This window comes from Haliotis rubra, unplaced genomic scaffold, assembly GCF_003918875.1.
Source record: "Haliotis rubra isolate DU_JTF1 unplaced genomic scaffold, ASM391887v1 Scf520, whole genome shotgun sequence".
NCBI lineage: Eukaryota > Metazoa > Mollusca > Gastropoda > Lepetellida > Haliotidae > Haliotis > Haliotis rubra.
The window spans coordinates 173,656-201,281 of NW_025767214.1; the positions used below are offsets into that span (position 1 = coordinate 173,656).

At 43.5% G+C, this 27,626-nt stretch overlaps 1 pseudogene; it reads right to left on the reverse strand.

Annotated features, from left to right (window-relative positions):
* Nucleotides 1-1,110: 1,110 nt before the first annotated feature.
* The window catches only part of LOC124252649, a 32,163-nt pseudogene continuing 5,647 nt past the window's right edge, over nucleotides 1,111-27,626 (reverse strand).

A 27,626-nucleotide genomic window follows, 5' to 3' on the forward strand; every position in this document is an offset into this window, starting at 1 on the left:
ATCTGCTTCGGAGAGAAGTCGCAGGTTCTCGTCAGTCGCGAAGGTCAGGATCTTGTCATGGTCGCCGTGAGAAAACAGCAGGAAGTTGTCATTGGCATGCGTCTTAGTATATGCATCGGGAAGATCTATTGCTGATCTAGTTGCTGGCAGATGGGGGGGATGTCTTTGGCTCGGGAGCGGTATAGAGCAGGACGTACACTGTCAAAGATGGGCACTTCTGCAATGATGTCAGGATTCATCACTCTCAGACCTAGAACAGAGAAACACAATGTTAAATTCAAAGAAAACTGTTGTAGTATTTTAGTATTTAATAGTAATTAAAAAGGTGCCAAGTATTTATGTTAATATTTACCTGATAACTCCTCCTGATAAAGAGATGGAATTGGTTTGGAATCTTTCGGACAAGGTCCTTAAGATTGGCCAAGAAAGAATCTACAGCGATTCTATTCTCCACAGATGCATGGTTATGCTGGTCCTGTAGGACGTGAGAATATTATCTTTGGTGTTAACCGTGGCATGGCAGTTCTTCTGGGCGCAGTTCCAATGGACAGATGTTCCTCGTCTTCTTTTAACTACAAACTTGTAATTTTGGAACACCAAGTACTGACCACCTCTACCATTAGGAATAAACTGGACATTAACCTGTTGGTTGTCGCCGTCAGTATCAAAATGTTGTCCGAAGCAATTCCCTAGTTCGGCTTCCATCATGAGTTGTTTGTTTTTTGTCAAGACGAACTCTTGACTTGCCTCTGCATGTATTTATGATGGTAAAATGAGGCTTTTCACCTTTTCCAGAATACTTGGTCTCACTGCTTGATAGTGGTTCATCGACACATGGATAGGATTATAGCCGGACTCTTACAGTGGACTCGACTTGCAGCAGAGATGTCATGATAAATAGATAAAAAGCAAAGACTGATACACGTTACCCGCCCTGGAGGTTTTACAAAATTATCGTACCATGTTTGCATTTATCGTCTTTAAAAGGCAGGAGCAAAAGCTGAAATGATCGATTGATATGCACGAGGATCATCCGTGATTCATGAACGGGGTTGTGTGAGAACTGGCAGATGTGCCAAAAGCACTCTCGATATATAACGACGCTGAATATATATATCAAAATACTTTAATAACTAAAAGTTATAAGCATAAAACAGCACATATTGTTCAAATCGTAAATACACTTTCAATAATTATTCATGAAGTTAAAAGAATGTGCCAAATATATGTGACTCAAACAATGGTAATCATTTTATAGCAATGTCATTTGAAACCTATACATGCACCTAATGGTTCGTTCTTTAAGGTACAGGTTTGGATATTATTATTAACAACGTACCGAATAAAAATACATGAATTCCATAAGAACATAGCACTATCAATGGTTAACTGCTGGAAGGCGGCTTGTGTACTCTTTATGTGTAAATGTTGATGAGTTAAAACCATGAAGGATAATGGTTAAAGTTTCGATGGTATTTAGATGGTATCAATACTAAATTTCATGTAAATTGTTAAAAGGCGTGTCTTGTAAATACAATACATGTATGATCTTCATCATGGAATGTGAATGAAAGGGTCATCTAATCCCATCAATAAACTGTACTTGTCCTCTGTGACATCAAGTAGCGGTCTCAAGTTCTTGTCCAAATCGTACCTGATCCTGGAGTGAAGGTAAATGACGCAATGGAGTAGCTACACCGCCGATGGAGGCAAGGGAGTCAGTGTTCACTCCGCCGGTGGGGGAGGGGAGTACACCCCGCCGATGTAGGAAGGGCTGTCTAGCTTGATGTCGCTCATGCTGCACACCATGATGGGCTCGTTCCTGAGGCAGGCGTACTTGTCTGTTTGATCCTCGGGGTTAGCTGGTCCCCAGCTGTCCGTGGGGCTGAATGCTTTCAGCTGAAAGGAACGGGAAAACCATGATTATATAATTTATGAAATATCTAAGAATATGATTTAATAGATATATGTCCTGTACTTACACCAGGATTGTATGTGTACAGTCTCTAATGTTAGGGGCGGGTGGTTAAGGAGGCACACCTTAAATTTGAGAAAGTGAGTATAGTTTTATGCATCCTCGATAATCTCCAGGGTATACGTTACGATAACTCTCCACTATACCCTGGATGCATCTACAGCTCGGCCCGATGATTTGATTACTTCCCTTTGCTGGCTCCGCATTCTCACAGTAGCCAATCAGATAAGCCGCCGTTACAACCGAGCTTGCCAGTGTCAACAAAATAGCGGTCGCAGCCGCCAAAGTTTGTTCGCAGTGCGACTCAGATTTTTGGGGAAATCATACAGACAAATTGACAGGTCTGAAACCTCCAAAAATATATGCAAGAACTCCTTCTTTTAGAGTATCAGCAACAAAATATTATTTGTTGACAAGTTTAATCGGTGAGGTAATTTATAAAGCGAAAGTGAGTTGTGATTGGTACGTTCAACTTCCCAGCGTAGACACCTGATTGGATAAAAAGCCAACCAAGGGAGGTAATAAAATCATTGGGCCGAGCCGTAGATGCATCCAGGGTATAGTGGAGAGTTATCGTAACGTATACCCTGGAGATTATCGAGGATGAGTTTTATGCCGCACTCAGCAATAAGCCAGCTATATAGCGGCGGGCTGTAAATAATCGAGTGTGGACCAGACAATCCAGTGATCAACAGCATGAGCATCGATCTGTGCAATTGGGAACCGATGGCATGTGTCAACCAAGCCAGCGAGCATGGGTTACTGAAGATCAATTCTAACCCAGATCTTCACGGGTCCCTTAAATTTGAGACGTATGAGGTCATCACTGCTGTAGACGGGTTTTAGACGGGTTAAATATACTGAAGAAACGGTTTAACCAGTCAGGGATGGAGGTGAAGGGGATTATGTTGAAAACTAATAAATTACAATTTTCATATAGATCGCATATTAGTTAGGCAGGCCGGAAACGTTTGGGACACCCCTCGTATTTTGATAGATGATCAGCCAAAGCATCCTACTGTCCGTCTCGACTAAGTGCTGGCCTCACAAGGGTGGTTATGTTCAGCTGTTACAGTCCGTTTGAGACAAAATGATACCGATGAATTGCAATCTAACAGAAAAACAAATAGACATAAGAAACATCTCGTTTTTCTCGCTGTTCCTTTAGTTGCCAATGCGCCCTTGTAACAAACTGGGAAAACGCACAAATAAATTATGACAGTTTCTTAAACAACTTTTTTATTTTTATGACAAAAATTATGCAATTGTTTTCTAGAGTTGGTCTGTTTTTATTGCACTCCGCGTTGGTTCGATTATTTTATGTCTATTTGTTTTTGTGTTAGATTGCAATTCATCGGTATCATTTTGTCTCAAACGGACTGTAGAAGTAAATAATAATAAAAGCTCTGCTATTGTAATAACAAAAGCTCTGCTATTGTAATAATAAAAGCTCTGCTACTGTAATAATAAAAGCTCTGCTATTATAATAATAATAGCTCTGCGGGCTCTTGCGTTGTCTTCCTGAAACACAAACTGACGTCCATGACGTCGCCCAAATGCAGCAACTCCGGAACGTTGCCACGGTAGTACAGCCCAATGGCACGTCCATGAATAACATGTAAGTGTTCTCCCAGTCACGGCGTAGCTTATCTCCAGTTTGAGCGGCATTTTGACCACGGTTTCGTAACACATTCTTTCTGATGAGAAGGTCCTGTGTGCAAGTCATTGCCCTTTATCGACCAGATCGACGTCTGTTATCAACGTTATTTGTCTGTAGATATCGTGATTGTAATCTGCTAAGAGCTCGTTTTACAAAGGTGTCTTGTTTTACGCCGATGACATACAGCCATCCCTTAATTGGCAGGCGCCGCATGTAAAGAAAGCCCCGTATAAGAGTTTAAAACAATACCAATAAATTATAGCATTTTTTATCACTGAAATGAACAGCACCATACTGACATGTTTCACTGTAAACAACTCCATGTGCAATAAAACACCTTGGTTCCCCAAGTATACCACCCCGCAATTGAATATCTCCTACGTCTTTTGAATAGTACATGTTCCGTTTTGACCTTTGTTTTATGATGCTCCTAAAAGGTCTCAAACTCGTTTTCTGAACTTGGCTGAATGAGGAAGCCGAAACTTGGCATGGAGTGAGGGTACCTGCTTTGGTTGAACCCAACCCTAAATTGGCATGTCGAAAAATGACCTATGCGCATTTCATCTTGATGTCTCGAGCTGACGCTTCAACTCACCAGCCCCAGTCTGCAGATTTGTATACCCATAACAAGGAGAATCATAGCAACAGGGGCGACAACCATGCACCAGCCAATCCCTTCCGTCCATGGTGGAAATATGTAGTCTCCATATTTGGCTGGGGCGTACTGGGTTGCTGACACGATCACGATGAACTAAAAACACATTATAGACAACTATTACAACAGGGCATATAAAAACTTTAAAAATACCTGTATTTTTTCTAATAAGGTATTTGTATTTGATCACACAGCAAATAAAAACGCAGTTAGAATTTGAAGCTTTGTTATAAATTTAAAAACGAAACGAAATCATTTTTCCCTATATTGTAATAAGTAAGTTTTGCCACACACAGATATTCATGTTATCAATGTTAAATGTTGCTCCTCAGTCCGTAGCCCTGTAACCTGCCCAGGAGCAGGGAAACTATTGCGAGAATTTCAAGGCTGGACTTGTTAAGAATACTTACAAGGATAGCTACAGGTGTGAGGAAGACCCAGTTGATGACCCAGTAGGGGTTGGGCTTGTGGCCAATCATCATCTCGATGTCCTCCATAAAGGGGAACAGAGTTCTCTTTCCTTCGTGCTGTGGCCAGAACCAGCCAACCAAAGCTTCAACAATAAGGTTTCAGTGTGAGGGTGTTGAGATCAGGAGGTAGTCAGTAGACATTTAGGCTGACTGCTGTATCACAGCACTGATTAGCGAAACCATTCAGTCAGTTAAAGACAGATTTACGCAATCTTGTCTTGTTAGTTACTGGCACAGACTACGATGGCAAAACGATTGTGAATTTCTTCCATGGTACAAATATATTTTGAAGAGTAAGGAACCTGTCACAGTACGTGCTGCCAGTAAAGGTTGTGCCGGAGATGACTGACATTTTCCAGGTCAACACTTTGTGGTCACATTCTTAAATTTACCTTTAATTAGAATACCACGCAAAATACTTACGATAGACATACATGAGGCAGATGATCTCCGCCAGAGCCACCAGCATCAGGTTGTAGCTGCCGCAGTACCAGTCCATCAGTGTCAGCATGTAGATACCACCCTGGAGGAAGGCAATGTTTCAGTGTTACTGGACAGTCCAACATCTATACCTTATAGTCAAAGTGGTTTACTGGACGAAAGATGTAACATATGTTATATTTGCCATTACACTTTCCAAGCAAAGTACAGATTCTATTGCTTCTGTTGGGTTGGGTCCCATCCGGGATTCGAACCCACACCCTCACAGTCAGGCACATAATCGCTAGCACACAAAGTCAGCCGCCGACGGAAGATGCTCATTGTCTCTGGAAGCCATTGTCTCTGGACCATTGTCAACTTTTATTTGAGTCCGCTGTACACTGTTACTTTGATCATGTTTTATTACGAGATAGTGTAACAACAGGATTTACACAAACTCGCTACGTATTTGTTGACGGCTTATGTGCGGCATGCGTTGGTCATATACGGGTACTAACGGACAACTGGTAACTTCCCTCTGTGGCACTTGTCTCTGTCACACATCACTGATTCCATAGGTCACAGAGGGAAACTAGGTTGAGGTCACGTGCGGACAACCATGTTATCATTCAAAATAGGATTTCCTGTTATGCGCAGTGCCATTTAAAATGGAAACACCCATTCCTGTAGTTGAAAAGTCCGGGAATTATTATTGATGACGTATAGTACAGTCACCCATGACCTGCCATTAAACGTTTCTTCAATGTGTGGTCATAACACCAGTTCTGCACTTCCATGAAACACACAAGAATCGTCTTCGTAACTGATTTATGAGTACACACATGTTTATGCTATAAGATGGAGTTATTGTTACCTAGTTGTATTTTGAGAAAATGTGTGAATTGATGTTAAATCAAACAAGGATGTCTTCTTGTATTTTATTTGATCAAATATTTATAGTTTGTATCCGAAGCGTAAGGACTGAACCACAAGGTGAGTGGTTGTGCTAGAATGGTTTTACGCTGTTAGCAATATTCCAGCAATGCCAAAGCGGGAAGACACCAGAAATGGGCTTCACCCAATGTACCCATGAGGGGAATCGAACCCGGGTCTTCGGCGTGACGAGCGAACACTTTAGCCATTAGACTTGTCCATCACCATGGAACCACAAGTCTGAAGTTGCGATTAACAGTCTTTTAAGAATCGCGATTCCAAGTACACGTACGCCAGCAAGAGATATTTTACGTCCGTCTCTTAAGGGTTTTATCGATTTCATCGTGGAGAGAAAGTGCAAAACACGCACACGTTCATAAATGTTCTTTCAGATTTGCTTTGGTTCATAAGTTGGATAAAGACCGACTCGGTATTGACTGACAATGAAAGACCGAATAAGTAAGGAAATGACTTGGGTTTAACGTGAGTTTAAACGTTTTCAAGCTGTATAAGGGTCTGTTATTTTCCCCTCCACAACCATAAACTGAGGTAATGCAAATATGACGATTATCACTTTGGAAAAGGCACGGGTAGGATGCCTTCAAATTTCAAACTTCAAAACTCGATCAGCGGGAAGGGTGATTCGAATCCATATTCGTAGGTCCTATGGAAACCCGAGCACGGGGAATCTGGAAGGGTTGTAACTTTTACCTTTGTGACTTGCGGCAGTCCGAGCAGAAAGCCAATCAGACAACAGAAGGCGGTGAAAGACGTTTTATGTGATCTCAGGAAACGTGGGAAGATGTCACTGATGCCGCTGATCAACGTCTCCATCATCACGAACTGTGGTATATATAAACAGAAGAAAACACAACGTTCCAACAAAGACTAACTAATACATTGAGGCAGGTACTGTTAGGTACGCTTAGGAATATTCCAGCAATATTCAGAGACACTAAAAATGGGCTACACATGTATTTTACCCATATGGGGAATCAAACCCGGGTCTTCGGCGTGACAAGCGAACGCTTTAATGACTAGGCTACCCCACCTCCCTCCCACACCCCTCATCGGTGATACCAACCTGACTGTCCATGCCGAGCGTCAGCAGCATGAAGAAGAACAGGAAGGCCCACAACGATGACATCGGAAGTTTCGCTAGGCCTTCTGGATAAGCAATAAACGCAAGGCCGGGTCCTGAAACAAAGAATATAGTACTAGCGTGAAAGAACATATGTGATCAATGGAAACATTCTGTGTGGTCACAGTGCAGTGATATATATGCTATATACAAAGAGAACAAATTACCTTGGTCGACCACACTCTCCACATCCTGGTTGGTGGTGTGAGCCATGAAACCCAGGAGGGAGAAGATGGCGAAGCCCGCAAACACACTGGTGCCACAGTTGATGATGGCGACGATGAGAGCATCCCTGAAATACCAATTTTGTAATTAATGGACAAAATATCAACTGACAATGTATTAACCATAGTTGGTCGTGATGTCACCGTCTGATTTAAGTTGAAGATCGCTGATATGGAGCGTTTTTCCTCCTCACCTTTCACAGTTGTTCTTAAACTTGTTGAAACTGGACATGGTCAAGAGCCCTCCGAATCCAGCTCCCAGGGAGTAGAAGATCTGGGTGGCTGCGTCTCCCCATACCTCTCAGATAAACAGTTACATCATATGATATAAGTCCACAGAAGGTGCAGCAGTTTTGTCAATATTTAATTCAGGGGAATGTATACCATCACGTTTATTGACAATACGTCTTCTGCTTTGACTAAAAAGTACAAATTATGAAAAATATAATTTTCTGACTAAAATTGATATTTTATACTTATCCTGACTCATGCCAAGTATGCTTGTCTCTTTCTTCTTGCGAATGATAGTGGAACACTTGAAATCCCTTGAAGTTCCCTTCTAAAAAGCGGACGTAAAATCACTACTCACCCAGGAGTTGCCTCCCTTGCCCCTTTGGCGCTTTTTGGTCACCTGACCGACCATGCCTTGTCACTCTCTCGGTATGAATGCCCGACACCCGGATTTACAGGGAAATCCAGAGTGCCATAAGAGGGGAGGTTGGGATGGCTAACCTCACGAGTCAGGATAAGTATAAACATCAATTTTAGTAAGAAAATTACATATTTTTCCTTTTCCTGACTCATGCTAATTATGCTTGCAGAATCTGTCGAAACAGTGGTGGGTCAGGCCACGTTCTGGATTCACTAAAGTACTGTCGGGAATAGAAAAAAAACTGTATTTTCGCATTTATCTCTACAATGTATGTAGTTGATATGTGAAAGTGTGAAATATCTGTTAATCTAAGTTCGGCCTAACTACAGTCTCAGTGGTAGAGAGATAGGAAACGGAGAAAAGGGACTTTACTGAGGGGAAATTAGTGCAAAAAGACTTATTTGGAACAGACCATGGCTTTATGCAAATTAGTGTGCGACGATATTGTATTACAAAGGACACTTTTTAAATGCCCAATTTGAAATTAGACGTAGATTCATTATAAACGATAGCTGACGTAAAAAATAATAACTTTTATGCCGAAACTATTAAGGATGTAGCTACCGTGCAGTCTCACTTTCACTATAAAAAGAAACATTTAGGAGGGGTCGTCTCAAAAGCAAACATGGGGTTGGGCTTGTGGATAGAGATATCAGCTAAGATAAGATAATCCTTTAGGGCAATTATACTGGGGAGGTACACGGCACGTCATAACAATTTACAAATAATATCCAGTCCTGTCGATCTTCGGGTGGTCATGCCACCTATATACTACAGTGCGTTTCTATGGTTTTCGGGTATCATACTCTTTTACATATCTCAACATAAACTATATGAAACTATATGAAAAAATACACTTTAGACGTTAATCAATAGATGAGACATAGTCAACACACATGAAAAAGCTCAAAATATCTTTGAGATAACCCCTTGTTCCTGTAGGCAGCACGTGCATTTCATGCCAAGTGATTCAACGGTCCGTCGTCATACCTGGCTGAGCGACCTAATTGCCATCTATAGTCTGACCTATTGTTTTCAGCAGCTATTCGTTTTTTTCTAAGTTTTGCCCGATTTTACGAGTAAACATGCTTTTCTGGATATGGTAATACGCATCCCACTGAGCGCTCAGTTAGGCCGAAGTGGGTTATTTCGACATATGCTATTTGCAATTGTGTAAATTTTAGGGATACAGAGTAACAGCCTAAAAACAGTTTTTTACTATTTCCGAAAGTACTATAATTGTTGATTTACGTCCTGTATTACCCCCCATGGGAACTTATGACGGCACTGTTGAAGATTCTGTTCTTTCAACTTCTCTCTGACGAGTCTGGGGGGGACCACAACTTGTCAGATTTCTTCCGAAACTTCTGACATTTTCGTGTGGCTTTAGATATACTAATATTCCATTAGTTATCTATTGCAATCTGTTCTCTATTCCATCTGTTGATGCGCGCATCAAGTGGAGATGCGACCCTTGTTCATGTACGAGTATGTCCCATACAAGTAGAGTCAATCACTCATGCCAGTCTGTCCTAGACGTGTGCATGGACTTATAGCCATTGCTCTCCAGAGCGTTGGATTTCACAAGTCACGTGATAAAAGGGGTGAGATTTACTCAGCACCTTTGTGGAACCGTTAGTTGTTGTGCTACAACAAGAGGCCCAAACTGGTGAATGAAGGAGACGTCTTCGGTGGCAATGTCTCTGAGGTAGTGGTTGGCAAACACCGTGTTCGATCTCCAAAAGCAACCCTCCATTATAGTTTTAATTGAGCAGTTTCCATGCAGAGCAAGTGTTGACGCCAGGGCTCTGATTTCATGTGGATTGGAGGCTCGTGGAGGCTCAAGTCCTGCTGCTTTATAAGCCCTTAGTATAATGGCTCTCATCCAGATCGATATCATTGTCCCAGAGACTACCGTGGGCGTCTCAGTGGATAAGCAGATGAATAGGCGCTTGAATTTTCGTCTCCTTGTTTAAGTTCTCTGTAGGTATACTTTAAGTGCTCTGACAGGGCATAAGGATAGATCCTGTGTATCCTGTGGCCCACGAACTGTAGATAGTGCTGGGATGTGGAACTGTCTGTCAGGCTGACCGGGCATTTGGTTCTTGGCGATAAAATCCCATCTCATTCCAAGATGTACGATGTCACGATGTCTTGATTCAAATCGTGTTCGTTCGAAGTCCAGAGCATGTATTTCTGACATCCGTGCAGCTGTTGCTAGGGCGATCAGGAACAGCGTTTTCTGAGTAAGTAGTTCAAAGGATGCCGTTCTAGAGGCTCGTAGGCATCACTGGTGAGATGTTGTAGAACTATGTTGAGATCCAAGGTAGGAGCCTTGAATTTCTTTTGTTGGTCTTCCAACTTGAACGAGCGTAGTAGTGCCAGAATCTCTGGTACTTTGGTCAGCTTGATACCCGTTTTCATAGTGATAACTGTACTGAGAGCAGCCAAATATGTTGAGAGTGTTGAACCTTTTAAGTGTCTCGTCTGTCGTAGATGACATAAGTATTCCGCCACTTGAGGATGGGTTGCTTTCACCGCTGTAAAGCCTTTCCTCTTTGCATACTGTTCAAATCTTTCCCACTTGTCGTCGTACAAGTTGCAAGTTGATCTGCGTAGAGCTAGTGTAACTGCTTTTGCTACTCTGGCTGAGTACCCTCTGGTCTTCAGGCAAGCTTTAATACGCTCCACGGGTGTAGCTGGAACAGTGTCGGGTTCCCGTGAGCTTGCTTGGTGTGTGGATGGACGAGCAGGTTCGACCACTCTGGTAGTTTCAGGTTTGGACTTCCAAGTTCTTGTATGAGGACAGGAAACCATACCCTCGCTGGCCAATAGGGCGCAACCAAAATCAGTTGCAGTGTTGTCGTCTGCTTAATTTTCTGTAGTACTTGTGGTAGTAGTGCAGGAGGTGGAAACGCGTAAGCGTTTAGTCCTTCACGTGAGATGCTTATAGCGTCTGTTGCCCATGCCTGAGGAACTGGAATCGGTGAGACGAATGTTGGTAGCTGTTTGTTGAACTTTGTTGCAAACAGGTCTATTAGTAGGGATCCTATAGTCTGTATGATGAACTGGAATGCAACATCCATTCCGTCTGAGATGGTTGTAATGGACGAGATAGGGCGTCTGCTATGACATACTTAGCTCCCGGAATGTGACATGCCTTCATGTAGATGCTGAACAGGAGAAAGCTGAGTTGTAGCAGACTTGTTGATCTTGTTGACCCTTGTTTGTTGATGTAAAACAATACTGTGGAGTTGTCCATGTGTACCATGAGTGGTGCGTTCTTTAGTACGCTGGACCAATGTTGTAAAACATTTATTACTGCTTTCATCTCCAACAGATTTATGTGGGACTTCTGATCCTGACTCGACCACTTCCCTGCTGCCACTTCGTTGTTGAAGTGCGCACCCCATCCTTGTAGGGAGGCATCCACGTAGAGATGAGTGTTGCAAACCAGCTCTGTCAAAAAGGTTCCTCCTCAAACATTTGACTTTCGAGTCCACCAAAGGAGATATGGTTTCAGGCTGTCCGGTAGTATTAACGGATCTAGGCTGTCTAGGTGGGCGTTCACAAATACTCGTCGTAGTGGGCGCAACTGTAGTCTCCCTCTGCGAGTCATGTTTTGAGCTGAGGTGGGTAGACTGAGCATGCTTTGCCAAGCACGTAGTGTCAACGGAGATATCATCTGTTGTATCTTGACCCAACAATCCTCTGGAACGACTATGCGATTCACTGGTGTGATGAGTCGAATTCCTAGAAATTGCAGATCTTGTTTCGGCTCCAGTTCCGACTTGAGGAGATTTACTAGCCATCCTAGTTGAGTGAGCAGCCTGATGGTGAAGTCTAGTTGCAGTCTGAGTTGACTGGGATCTTGATGAGCTTGAATCCCGTCGTCCAGGTAGAAAGCACTGCGTAGACCTCGACGATGTAGATATGTGACAATTTGCTTGGTCACTCGAGTAAACACCCAGGGGGCTGACGATATTCCAAATGGTAGAACCTTCCATTGGAAGTGATGTCCGTTGAAAAGGAATCTTAGGTATTTCCTTGAGTCTGGATGTATCGGGATGTGGAGGCACGCATTTTGCAGATCTATGCTGGCGAGGTAGTCTGCTGGACGAATGAGATGTCGGAGCTGAGGAAGATGTATCATCTTGAATTTTGCTGGTCTGCGTAGATACTCCCGGTTGAACTTCCTCTTGTTGTAGATGAGCCGAAATTTCTCCTTGGAATTCTTCTTCGGTACCAGGAAAACTGGCGAGTAGAACCCCGGCGTGATGAGATCTTGATCTATCTCTTCTACTTCCTCTTTGTCGAGTAGGATCTTGATAGCGTCGATTCCTCTTGCACCTCTTGCACCCCTAGGTGCTCGGCCTCTTCCTGGGTTACCTCTAGGAGCTCTGGTTGGGCAACGAAAGGAGCCTCTTCCTCCTGTCATGCTGGAATACTTCTTTTCTCTGGCTCTCTGGACTGCTGCAAACTTGGATTTGTTGGAGTAGCATTGGAATCACGTTTGCCAAGGTGTCAATGGATTAAATCATCCTAACCTCCCTTGAGTCGTGAGAGACTTCTCTGGGGAGTCAGGCCAGCTGATGTGGATGCTAGGTGCTCTGACATAAACTGATGGTCCCTCTTCTGCATTAGTAGAGCGGAGTATATCATCCGGTCTTCTTAGGCGGAGGAGTTCTTGAACTTTTAGATGAGTGTTTCGTTGAAAGCCCTCGATCTGGCTAATCCGAAGAAGGTACGTCTGGTGGTTGTATCCGGCTGCGCTAACTTCTTATCTTTAATCTTGTAAGTTCTCTGACAGGAGTCGGTGATAATCTTGTAGTCATCATCAACCTCTGGAGCCTTCAGGAAGGGTTCCATCCTATGTAGAGGGAATTTCCTGGCGTTGAATGTCGGGATGTGCTGATTCTGAGACTTGGTGGCTTTATCAAAAGCTGTGCTGAGGTTGCCTGATACTTGAGAGATTGGTAGAAAGGTGAGCGTGTCGAAATCATCATTGGACATCTTGTAGGTAAACGCCTCATCTGTGTCCTTAGAAGGTAATGCTAAGTCCAAGCCATTGGCGATCCAGGAGTTCCGTATCGGAGAATATGCCTTCACATTCTTCCTCTGATTTGGACATCTCTTGCTCTATGATGCACAACGACTTGAGTCGCACTTCACGCAGGCGTGCGATCCCGATGCGCTTGTGTATCCTTTCTGGAGTCTTGAGATGATTCTCTAGGTCTTCGTGAAGGTGGGTTTCTTGACGTAGCTTCCCCTGTGTAGGAGTGCCTTCGCGCAGGTTCTGGATGGGCGTCAGAGTCCGATGGAGATGAAGACTCATATCTGCGACGTCTGTGGGGTTCCACTTCAGATTGGGAAGATTGTCGTGTCCGCGAGCCTTCGCGCAGGCTTCCCTCTTCATCCGGACACGGTGGAGAGACTGTAGAGCCTTCACGCAGTCTAGTAGTCGTTCTAGAGGTCTTCATAGCAGCCTTCTCCTGAGCAAAGCGACGTTCCATCATCGACATCATCTGGTCTGTAAACTGTTGCATGAACTGTCCCGGGTTGAAGTTCTGCGTTGTCTGAAGAGACTGCTGCAGGAATGATGCATCTGATACTGAAGAGACGTCATCTAAGGCTCGCTGCACTTGTGAAGGGTCGACGCTGCTGCTATCTCTGGTACCCGATGTCTGCGTTGATAGGTCTTCTGTCAATGTCTGTGTGCGCTGATAATAATGCTGATGTAGCTGTAGAAGCATGCTTCGTCTATTTACTGACGATGGAGACTTCAGGTATAAGGATGGGTGGATCATCATAAACGTCTGCTTCTTCCGGAGGAACAATCTCGGCTGAGAAAGACCTCGTCTTCTGCGTAGAGCTGAGCAAAGACTTCGATGAAGTCTTCATGGTAGAAGAATGATTTAGTTTTCTTCATCTGCGACGAGGTCAGCTCAGTAGATGATCTCTTATGGCCTCCGGCGTTCATCAATGGTACATCGACCTGCTCCCGAGAAACGTTCCGCATTTCACTGGAATTATGAATGTCTGCAGCAGTGGTTACTAAACGGTTATAAGCGCAATCACTCGATTTAGACATGCCTTGAGAATACCTTCGTACCCAGTCCTTAGCAAATGTATGGATGAAAAAAAGGTAACTACTACATTCAACAGAGGTTAATTTTACACAAAACTTACAGCGAGAGCTGAAAGAACATGAAATAGTGCAATTAGGACATAATAACTGAGGGTCAGCCGCAGACACTCGGTACCTACAACGAATACAGGCTTTCATCAAATGTAAACACACTGAAAACACCTGTCAAACAATGTAAATCTATATCAAATTCCAAACTGTAATGTAGATTATAATCCTAAAAACCCTATACAGCAATAATTTTGATGTAAGGTCCGAGAATATAAAAGGATATGTGCCGTATAGGGACCCAGGTGCTCTCACAACCGTCCTCAAGGGCGAAGAAGGAGAGAGTGACAAGGCATGGTCGGTCAGGTGACCAAAAGGGGGGCAAGGGAGGCAACTCCTGGGTGAGTAGTGATTTTACGTCCGCTTTTTAGAAGGGAACTTCAAGGGATTTCAAGTGTTCCACTATCATTCGCAAGAAGGAGGACTGACTGACTGACTGAGTTTGGTTTTACGCCGCTTTTAGCAATATTCCAGCAATATCACGGCAGGGAACACCAGAAATGGGCTTTACTCATTGTACCCCTGTGGGGATTCGAACCCGGGTCTTCGGCGTGACGAGACAACGCTTTAACCACTAGACTACCCCACCGCCCCTCGCAAGAAGAAGGAGACAAGCATAATTAGCATGAGTCAGGATAAGGAAAATATGTTTTCTTTCTTTGCTCAAATAACAATGATGACTACAATTAGGATTGACTTGTTATTTCAGTCTGTCACCTTGGCCTCAGTAAGTCTGTGGATCTGTGGAGTCATGTAGAATGTAATGCCCTTCTCGTATCCCTCTAGAGTCAGGCCTCGGACCAGCAGGACTACCAGGATGATGTAGGGGAAGGTGGCGGTGAAGTACACGACCTGGTAACATTCAAATTGTGGCCTGCAAACGCTTTAACCACAAGGCTACCTCACGTTAAATAGCTGTAGGTAATACTGGATGGATACTCAAAGGTGAAGTGAGGTGAAATTGGGTTTTACGTCGTGCTTGAGAATATTTCGCTCATATGACGACGATACTCAAAGACTCAAAGGATACATTACTGCCAGATAGGTGGATAGAGGATAAGCCAGTTTGGGTCCATCATTGTGAGCTTAACTACTCGATAGTGAGTGAGTGAGTTTAGTTTTACGCCACACTCAACAATATTACAGCTATATGGCGGCGGTCTGTAAATGATCGAGTCTGGACCAGACAATCCAGTGATCAACATCATGAGCATCTATCTATGCAGTTGGGATCCGATGACATGTAACTACTCGAAAAGATTAGTATCAACCTTAGTCCAGTCATATAGAATACCGTACCTTACATTCAGTGAGTGAGTTTAGTTTTACACCTCTTTTTGCAATATTCTAGCAATCGTACGGCTGAGGACGCCAGAAATGGGCTTCACACATTGTGCCCAGGTGGGGTATCAAACACGGGTCTTCAGCATGACGAGCGAACGCTGCAACCACTAGCTTACCCCACCTGCTGGTGCCCTCATGCAGTCACTTGTTAGGCATATAAATCGTGAAAGGTCGAACCTTGCCAGAAGACTTCACTCCCTTCATGATGCACAGGAAGATGATGGTCCAGGCAACCAGAAGACAGGCAACGTTCTTCAGACTGATGTTTCCCAGGTCTTCAAACCCATCGGCCTCGTGAACACGCAGGACAGCACGTCTAAACATATGCTCAGTAAAAATGTAATTATCTGAATAAAATATTCCGCTATCATTCGCATAGACTGACTGACTGAGTTTGGTTTTACGCCGCTTTTAGCAATATTCCAGCAACATCACAGCGGAGGACACAAGAAATGGGCTTCACACATTGTACCCATGTGGGGATTCGAACCCGGGTCTTCGGCGTGACGAGCCAACGCTTTAACCACTAGGCTACCCCACTGCCCCCCTTCGCATAGAAGGAGGAGACAAGCATAATAAGCATAGTCAGGATAAGGGAAAATTATGAATTATGTGCTTTGCGGTATTGTCGTACATCAATGTCCAATTATCATAAGAAATCTCTGCCACAAACTGGTGCATCCAGGTACCGGATTCTGAAAATATACTGAGCATATTTTATGATCTACTTACAACTAGGGATAATACAAATGGTAATCGTAATGCGCCCCCAGCACTGGCACCCATCAGAAGCACCCTCCTCACAGCTGGGGCAGCGGGGTAGCCTAATGATTAAAGCATCTGCTAGTCACGGGTTCGATTCCTTACATGGGTACAATGTGTCAAGCCAGTTTCTGGTGTCCCCTGCTGTGATATAGCTAGAATATTGGTGTAAACGTGGCGTAAAAGCATATCCACTCACTCATCACAGCTAGGTCACAGCTTATCATACCCAAAGCCATATTCAATCAACAATGTACTGAGCGAACAATGAAAGACTGACTAAAACCGCGGATCACAAGGGGTATACTGTTATCAAGAAACCACCCACTCCCAGTATTCTGCACTGGGTGACACGTATCGGATCCTGCACTCCTTGTTGACGTCACTCAGGACCATGGAGGAGTTCAGCTGGGAGGGGTTGGTGAAGGTGCTGTTGTACGTGGAGGAGAAGTTGTCAAGGAGGTCGCCCATACACGTCACGTTATACAGCTGGCCTGAAAGAAACACAGGAATAGTTTTCTGAATCTCAGTCTTCATTCTATTTCTTAATTTAATTTTCTGTTGGTTTATTTCATCATATATCTAGGCAATTGGGATACGATGACATGTGTCAACCAAGTCAGCGGGCCTGACCACCCGATCCCACTTTTAAAGACAAGCATGGGTTACTGAAGACCAAATTTAAAAGGGTTCGTCAAGGGTATCTACTCCTGGAGGTGAATTACTCTTGAAAGCATGGCGTCTAAATTCTCACAAACAAGATGTTCAATACTTGTGATGGCACACAATCTTTCATGTTTATAATTATTATCTTTATCAACTTTCATCTAGCTTCAAAAGTTTCAATGGAAGCGTTTCTATATCTGGGTGTCTTACTATCGGGTGTCTGTGATATCTGTGTGGGGACTACTACTCGATGAGGTCACGTTCGCTGTCACGCCGAAGACCCAGGTTCGATTCCCCATATGGACACAATGTATAAAGCCATATCCGGAGTTCACTGGAACATTGCTGTTATAGTAGTTTACGTACTATATAGTTTTTCCATCTTCGTGGATTCATCCATGGTATCGAGTGCTGGATACGGCTCCGATCTACAAGAGTCGGTGTTCCAGGGATTGCCACACGACCCCCAGGGGAACTGAGCCATCCAGGTTGACGAAGCTGACAAACATGTAGTAGATGGCGTACATGATGATGACGTTGTAGTAAATAGACACCATGCCGCTGATGGTCACCATAGCGAATCCGATACCTGGAATACGTTTGTGTATCAGAATGGGACATTTACAAGCAAGGATTATCTTTGATTATAGGCATGTGATATGGTAACAATATTTCTAAATAGCAGAAGTGGCAAATTGACTGAAGCGCTCGTATATCATATTTGGTTGTTATGTGATATAAGAGATCCTCCCCAGGTTCTTTACAGCAAAAGAGAAAACGTCTCCTTCCGAGCATTCGGGGCACCTCCAGACAGCATATCTGAGCAGTTTAGAGTGAGACGGGGCAATTCAACGACATATATAATGATCTATCCACCTGCGCGTACGGACGGAATACATATTGATACACCTTTCAGCCAAAGTCAAACGCTGACTCCTGGTTTCAAGCACGCACTTACGTTTACAAATGCTGACATTCGTGAGAGCCCCGACTTTTAAATTTGGCCAGTTGTGTTTGGCGGCAGTGACACATTTTGACCGATTTTATCACGCATTTTGACCTACTTTTTTTGCATTTACTTTTTAAAACAAAACCTTGTATTTCAAAATGTAATTTTCTGACTAAAATTGATATTTTATACTTATCTAGACTCATGCTTATTATGCTTGTCTCCTTCCTCTTGCGAATGATAGTGGAACACTTGAAATCCCTTGAAGTTCCCTTCTAAAAAAGCGGACGTAAATACACTCACCCAAGAGTAGCGTCCCTTTCCTCCCTTTGGCGCCCACATGGTCACATGATCGGCCATAGTTGTCACTCTCTCCGTATGAATGCCCGACACCCGGATTTACAGGGAAATCCAGAGTGCTATAAGAGGGGTCGTTAGGGAGGGCTTACCTCATGAGTCAGGATAAGTATAAAATATCAATTTTAGTCAGAAAATTACATATTTTTCCTTATCCTGACTAATGCTTATTATGCTTGCAGAATCCGTCGGAAACGGTGGTGGCCACATTCTGGATTCACTGGTTGTAGATTTACGTCCTGTATTACCCCCCCCTTGGGAACTTATGACGGCACTGTTGAAGATTCTTTCAACTATCACTGATGAGTCTGGGGGGACCACAACTTGTCAGATTTCTTCCAAAACTTCTCCTGACATTTTCGTGTGGAATTTAGAAATACTAATATTCCATTAGTTATCTGATGCACGCATCAAGTGGAGATGCGACCCTTCTTCATGTACGAGTATATCCTATACAAGTACAGGGTCTATCACTCATGCTAGTCTGTCCTAGACGTGTGCATGGACTTTAACCATTTGCTGTCCAGAGTGTTGGTTTTCACAAGTCACGTGATAAAAAGGGTGAGATTTTCTCAGCGCCTTTGTGGAACCGTTAGTTGTTGTGCTACAACAAGTGGCCCAAACTGGTGAATGAAGGAGACGTCTTCGGTGGCAATGTCTCTGAGGTAGTGGTTGGCAAACACCGTGTTCGATTTCCAAAAGCAACCCTCCATTATAGTTTTAATTGAGCAGTTTCCATGCAGAGCAAGTGTTGACGCCAGGGCTCTGACTTCGTGTGGATTGGAGGCTCGTGGAGGCTCAAGTCCTGCTGCTTTATAAGCCCTTAGTATAACGGCTCTCATCCCGATCGATATCGTTGTCCGAGAGACTTCCGTGGGCGTCTCAGTGGATAAGGGGGTGAATAGGCGCTTGAATTTTCGTCTCCTTATTTTGTCCTTTGTAGGTAGACTTTTAGTGCTCTGACAGGGCATAAGGATAGATCCTGTGTATCCTGTGGCCCAAGGACTGTAGATAGTGGTGGGATGTGGAAGTGTCTGTCAGGCTGGCCGGGCAGTTGGTTCTTGGCAATAAAATCCCATCTCCGTCCTAGATGTCACGATGTGATGATTCAAATCGTGTTCGTTCGAAGTCCAGAGCATGTATTTCAATAGAGCAATAGTTCAAAGGATGTCCGTTCTAGAGGCTCGTAGGCATCACTGGTGAGATGTTGTAGAACTATGTTAAGATCCGAAGCAGGAGCCTTGAATTTCTTTTGTTGGTCTTCCAACTTGAACGAGCGTAGTAGTGTCAGTATCTCTGGTACTTTGGTCAGCTTGACACCCGTCTTCATGGTGATAACTGTACTGAGAGCAGCCAAATATGTTGAGAGTGTTGAACCTTTTAAGTGTCTCGTCTGTCGTAGATGACATAAGTATTCCGCCACTTGAGGATGGGTTGCTTTTACTGCTGTAAAGCCTTTCCTCTTTGCATACTGTTCAAATCTCTGCCACTTGTCGTCGTACAAGTTGTGAGTTGATCTGCGTAGAGCTAGTGTAACTGCTTTCGCTGCTCTGGCTGAGTACCCTCTAGTCTTCAGGCAAGCTTTAATACGCTCCACGGGTGTAGCTGGAACAATGCCGAATTCCCCTGAGCTTGCTTGGTGTGTGGATGAACGAGCAGGTTCGACCACTCTGGTAGTTTCAGGTTTGGACTTCCGAGTTCTTGTATGAGGACAGGAAACCATACCCTCGCTGGCCAATAGGGCGCAACCAAAATCAGTTGCAGCGTTGTCATCTGCTTATTTTCTGTATTACTTGTGGTAGTAGTGCTGGAGGTGGAAACGCATAAGCATTTAGTCCTTCACGTGAGATGCTTAAAGCATCTGTTGCCCATGCCTGAGGATCTGGAATCGGAGAGACGAATGTTGGTAGTTGCTTGTTAAACTTTGTTGCAAACAGGTCTACCAGTGGAGATCCTATTGTCTGTATGACGAACCGGAACGCTTCTGGGTGTAACATCCACTCCGTTGGAGATGGTTGTAGTGGACGAGATAGGGCGTCTGCTATGACATTCTTTGCTCCTGGAATGTGGCCTGCCTTCATGTAGATGTTCAGGTCGTCGACGATGCTGAACAGGAGAAAGCTGAGTTGTAGCAGACTTATTGATCTTGTTGATCCTTGTTGATGTAGAATGCCACTGTGGAGTTGTCCGTGTTGATCATGAGTCTTGCGGTCATTAGTATGCTGGACCAGTGTTGTAAAGCATTGATCACTGCTTTCATCTCCAACAACTTGATGTGCAGACTCTGATCCTGACTCGACCACTTCCCTGCTGCCACTTCGTTGTCGAAGTGGGCACACCATCCTTGTAGCAATGCATCTATGTAGAGATGAGTGTTGCAAACGAGCTCTGACAAAAAGGTTCTTCTGCAAACATTCGACTTCCGAGTCCACCATAGGAGTTATGGTTTCAGGCTGTCCGGTAGTATCAGCGGATCAAGACTACAAATATTTGTAGTGTGTGATGGAATATTCAACACAGTCAAGCAGGACATGCTTGACCGTGATTCTTTCATCACAAGGGATATAAACGGAGGATCCTCACCTTTCAATAGGTACTCATGAGTATATCTAGTGTGGCCAATACGACATCGTCGCATGATGACCTCTTCAAATCTGGACTGACAACCCAAGTAGGTGTAACCAATATAGGGTTTTATTGCATGTAATTTATTTATACCTACTTGGGTGTCCCACTTCTTCTGCATCAGATCACGGATGTAGGTTCGAATGCTTGCTTTGTAATCAGAGTAAGGAATAAGAAGTGGTGTCACAGATTTGTTGAGTGCTACCTTTGCAGCAAGATCGGCCATTGTATTCCCAGAAATACCAACGTGACTGGGTAACCAACAGAGGACGATGTCGCATTGGCCAGTTGCAAGATCATTATATAATTCTATAATTTCTATTAAAAGTGGATGTTTACAAGAAATATTTTTAATCGCCTGAAGGCAAGACAGAGAGTCAGAAAAGATTATGTATTGTTTATATTTAGGGTGTCTATTTATATATTTGAGAGCTGTTAGGATTGCGTTTGCTTCAGCTGTGAAAATTGAACTGTCATTGGGTAATCTGGAAGATATTGTTCGGGACCTTAATGACGGTGAGCACAAGCAACCGTGCCACCATCCTTGGACCCATCTGTAAATAAGGATTTATATGTATTATATTTACTTTTTAATTGATTATATTCTTGTTTATATTGTAAGTCATTAGTTTCTGATTTTTTAAAATTTAGTGAGTGTTAGGTCGACTTGTGGCCTAACCAATTTATAAGGAGGAGAAGAAAGAAGACGAGAAGGAGATATATTCTCCAACTCAATGTCAGCAGCAGAAATATATTGTTGGATTCTTATCCCAAGAGGTGGGACAAGTGAAGGTTTTTATTATACAAAATCCTCATAAATGGGATTAAAAAAACGCAAGTGTGAGCAGGATTGGATTCATTAGAATATAACTTTGTGATATATTGTAGGGACAATTTGATACGGCGAAGTTTTAAAGATGGCTCATCGGCCTCAACGTAGAGACTGTCAATGGGAGAGGTTCTGAAAGACCCAAGACAAAGTCTTAGACCCTGGTGATGGATAGAATCAAGTAGTTTGAGGTTGCTTTTACAGGCCCCACCATATACGATAGAGCCGTAATCAAGCTTCGAGCGGACAAGTGATCTGTAAAGGTGTAGGAGCGTAGCTTGATCCCCTCCCCACCTTGAATTAGACACGACTTTCAATAAATCGAGTGCCTTCAGGCATTTAGTTTTTAGGGATTTAATATGCGGAAGAAAGGTTAAATGAGAGTCGAAAATCAGACCCAAGAATTTGGCCTCTTTTACAACTTTGATGGGAGTGCCATTTAAAAACAGTTCTGGGTCTTTATGAGGCTTATATTTTCTACAGAAGTGTAGGCAATTTGTTTTTGATTTAGAAAATTTAAAGCCGTTTTCAAGACACCATTTATTTATTTTATTTAAACACAACTGCAGTTGCCGTTCAATAGTATGCATATTCTTACCACGACAAAGAAATGTTAAAATCATCCACAAAAGTGATCCATCAATGGAATCGTTTAAGACCTTGGATAAACTGTTGATCTTAATGCTAAATAAAGTGACAGACAAAATACTGCCTTGTGGGACACCCTGATCCTGATTGTAATGGTCAGACAGGGTAGAACCCACTCGCACCTGAAATTGCCTGTCTTTTAAAAACTGTGATATAAAAGAGGTAATCGACCCTTAAACCAAAATCATGTAAATCCTTTAAAATGCCATGCTTCCAAGTGGTATCGTACGCTTTCTCGAGATCAAAGAATAGCGATACTGCATGTTGGTTATTAACTATTGCATTTTGACAAAGGATTCTAATCGTACCAAATGATCAATGGTACTACGATTTTTTTCTGAAACCACATTGAATATTTGTTATTAGGTTGTTGGTTTCAAGATACCATGTTAATCGATTATTTACTATTCGTTCCATGGTTTTACAGACACAACTCGTTAAAGAAATTGGTCTGTAATTAGACGGATCAGTATGATCCCGGCCAGGAACTTTAGTATAGGGACTACAATGGCATTACATACGAAGGGAAATTCCCTGAAGTCCATATTGTCAAAATATTTAGAAGAGTTTCCAAACATGATTCCGGTAAATGTTTCCAAGAGCTGATAGTGTATATTATCAGCCCCTGTGGCTAATATCATGAGCTTGCTCAAGGGCAGTACGTAACTCATGCATTGAAAATAATTCATTGTAGTCTTCTCCATTGTCTGATGTAAAATTTATTCTTTTCTTCTCCTGTTGTTTCTGATGTTTCTGAAACTCAGGGACATAGTGGACGAAGACGAATGTTTGGCGAGAGTTTCACCAAGCTTATTAGCAATGTCAGCCTTATCAGTTAACAAATTATCACCGTCCTTTAAATGATGAACGGTAGATTTGGAACCTTTGCCCTTTATTCTTTGTATCATGTTCCACACCTTTGACATCGGTGTTCGAGAATTTATTTTGGAAACATAGTTTCGCCAAGACTGACGCTAATTCTGTTTAAAACTGCGTCGCGCCTTGGCATTTAACATTTTAAATTTATCTAAATTATGGACAGTAGGATGTCGGCGAAAATATTTTTCTGCTTTCTTCCTACACTTTCTGGCCTGTTTACATTCGTTATTGAACCATGGTTTACGAATATGTGGAACCGCAGAGGACTGAGGAATTGTTTTGTCAACAATGCCATTAAGGATATCAGAAAACGACTGAATAGGATCTTCACTGTTCCTAAACCGATCATGAGTTAATTGTTCAGCACACAGAGTCTCGTATAAGGACCAGTCAGCCCTGGCAAAGTTTCTTCTCGATAAAGGTGGATCATCACCAGGGTTGACTGTTTTGAGAATGGTGGGGAAGTGATCACTCCCACATAGGTCATCATGGACCACCCATTGAAATTCATTATACAGGCTGGAGTCGGCAATTGACAGATCCAGGGAAGAATATGTTCCCGTAGCTGGATGTAGATAAGTGGGAGAACCATCGTTATATATACACAGGTGATTATCGGAAATAAATTCCTCAAAGGATTTTACCTTTAGTATTAATATGGTCACTTCCCCAAAGCGGGTTGTGACCGTTCAGAGATCGCCCATGATGAGACATGGCTTCGGAAGTTGATCAAACAGATTTTTTGAAGATCGGATTGTTGATATTTGAATATTTGAGGTATATACAAAGCTACACAATGTCAGAGCAATGTGCAGAGTGAGACGCACAGCAACAGTTTGAAGATCCGTATGTAAAGTGACAGGACTATGAATGACACTCCTGGTGTACCAAAATGGAGGCACCTCCAGTAGCTTTATCGCCTGGAGGGAGAAGGGTGATAGTCACTAAACCGTCTTAAATTAAAGGTATCAGTGTTTTTAAGGTATGTCTCTTGAAGACTTTATAATGCTGATGGTTGAAAAGATCTTGAATGAGTAATTGTATTTCATTGAAGTTATTCTTCAGTCCTCTGCAATTCCACTGAATTATATTAGACAATTGAGTCATTATGGTGGCTCAATTGGAGATCTCACTCGTGAATTGGAGGAGGAGCTATTCCTCCGCTTGTCCTGTGAGGACAGTGTGACCTCCATGTCAAGAGGTCCAAAGGGGTTCTCTAGAGGAAGCTCTGAAGGTGAAGGGACGGAAGGTGTCTCTTTTCTGTTTAATTTTTCCCTTTTTCCCTTTTGATGTATTGCCTGAGGCTGGCTGTTTGTTTACAGTTTTAGATTGTATCTCAGGCTGTTTCTCAGTCTGAGAGAGGCAGACGTAGCCTGAGTGACTGGAGTAGTAGTTTTATTACTGAGGTTGAAGCATTAGGTTGTCCAGACTTGACCCATGTCAAGTCTGTCTGACGCTCTAACAAACAGAGGACGTTGCCACAGAGCGAGTGACTGCTGCAGAATATGAAACATTCAACGCGGAGCTGAGCTCTGATTTTGGAAAAGTTTCTTGGCATCAAGGTAAGAAATGTTTTTCTCGCATTTCAATCTCATTATTGAGGTCTCTTTTGCCACACAGGGCATGATTTTGAGGAAGCGCCATGTGGGCCATGACAGTTAGCACATTTAAACTCCTTGTCACAGTCTGTGCTGTCGTGGCTCTCACCACATCGATGACATATCACAGAGCCACGACAAGAGTTTGACCCATGACCAAACTTCTGGCATTTATAACACCGGAGCGGACTGGGGATATACGTCCACTCCGATATTAAAAGTATCCTGCTTTAATGGATTGAGGTAAGGATGATCGAGAAAACGTCAAAAGATATGTGTTTGTTTTCACCTATGATGCCTTCTTTCTTGACAGTGAAACGTTTTACAGCTGTCACAGCCTGATCATGAAGCTCGGCTGCAATGTCCTCTTCTGACATGTCTGACGAGACAACGCGCCCTGTCACGGATGATTTGTAGTGGGCGCAGCTGTAGTCTCCCTCTGCGAGTCATGTCTTGAGCTGAGGTAAGTAGCCAAGCACATAGTGTTAACGGAGAGAGCATTGCTTGAGATGTCATATGTTGTATCTTGACCCAACGATCCTCTTGGACGACCGTGTGATTCTGTGGTGTGATGAGCCATATTCCAAGAAATTGACGATCTTGGTTTGGTTTCAACTCCGATTAGGAGATTACTAGCCATCTACTGCAATCATGTCCTACGTTGTAGGTACGTGGATCTAGGAGCCCTTGCCATGTCCGTCATGGAAGCGGAGACATGATCAATTCTGGAATGATGGCTTGAAGCTTGTCTCATCATTCTTCCGGTAATATTTACTGAAGATGTTGTCACCAGAATCCGAACAATGTGCAGCGATGATGCATAATACGTTGTCTCCAGATCAGCAAAAATCTATGATGTACTGGGACTGCCATCGATGTGAAGTCTATTTATAGCCAACTGGCTGCCGCAAGCAGAAACCGTCTCACGCTTGTCGCTGCAAGTCCCCAGATAACCAATATTAAATCTGCTGACAGGGGAAGTCATCTATGACCCGTGAAGAAAGTCAAACCACGCTGTACCCTGCTAACTGGACTGGAAATGGAACCTTTCCCACGTTGAAAGAGTTGTTTACAACTGTAGACGACTTCCTGGCACGTGACTGTGACGCCACCGGTGTTGCAGGAAAATGATCCTCGTAGAATTTTGTGCAGTTGTTGATTTCTTCGTTAACACTTGGCTTTGTCCGTAACCCCTCTGTTCGGCTTGTGCAACACGTGTCTTGATGGCTGAGTGGAAGCACGCGAAAACTTCGCCGCATAGTACCGATGTAAGCAGACTGTTCCCTGTTTGTTGTGACTGTATTCTTCAACTTATAATCTTTACTGCAGTCGTCATCTTATACAGATGTTCTGTAAAGTTGAGCGTAACCGATGTCTCGCTGAGGAACTGCGACAATGCTGTTAACTGTCCCTGTCTTGAAAGCCCATGAAATGAAATTTCATCTTCAGTGTTTCATCGGATGTTATTTGACATCGTTACTTCAGGTGTGTGTCTCTTCTTTCAGCCAAGCGTTGATCCAACATAGCCAACATCTAGTTGTAGTGTCCAGTTGTGTTATCTTCTTGTAACCTCAAACCCTGATGTATCATGAAGGGCTCCGTATGATGAAGGAAAAATCTGCTATCGTTGAATGGCGGGACATGCTGACTCTGAATATATTCCTCCCCGTGAGTGCCTGCACGCAAGTTGATGAAGGTCTGCTATGCTGAGCTGACGTTAGTAGAATTCTCCAGACTTCTAACTTCAGACAGTGAAGTTAGACATTTCCCTATCTGAAGATCCATAATGACGTGAGTCTCTGTATGTAGATCTGTATGTAGCGCTGCGTGCTGGTGAACGTTCACGGTGTGACCGTGTATTCCTCCTGGAGTCTTGAGATATCTCTCTAAGCCTTCACGAAGGCTGATTGACGTAATCTCCCCTCTCTTTATGGGATGATCTGTATGAAGAGTTTCGCGCAGGTGTGTGATCCCAATGCGATCGTGTATCCTTCCTGGAGGTTTGAGATAATTCTCTAGGCCTTCGCGATGGTTGATTCCTGGACGTAGCTTCCCCTCTGTAGGAGTGCCGTCACGCAGGCTCTTGATGGGCGTCAGAGTCAGATGGAGATGACTCATATCTGCGACGTCTGTAGGGTTCAGGAGAACGCCTTGATTCCTTCCTGCGTGGAGACTGCAGAACTCTCTGGGGCGTCTACTTCAGATGGGGAAGATCGTCGTGTCCATGAGCCTTTGCGCAGGCTTCCCTCTTCATCCAGATGTGGTGGAGAGACTGTAAAGCCTTCATGCAGGCTAGTAGACGTTGTAGCGGTCTTCATAGCAGCCTTATCCTGCGCATCTGGTCTGTAAACTGTTGCATGAACAGTCCCGGGTTGAAGTTCTGCGTTGTCTGAAGACACTGCTGCAGGGATGATGCATCTGATACTGAAGAGACGTCATCTAAGGCTCGCTTCACTCATGAAGAGTTGACGCTGCTGCTATCTCTGGTACCCGATGTCTGCGTTGATAGAAGGTCTTCTGTCAATGTCTGTGCTGATACCAATGCCGATGTAGCTGTAGAAGCAGGCTTCGTCTTCTTACTGACGATGGTAACTTCAGGTATGAGGATGGGTGGATCATCATAAACGTCTGCTTCTTCCGGAG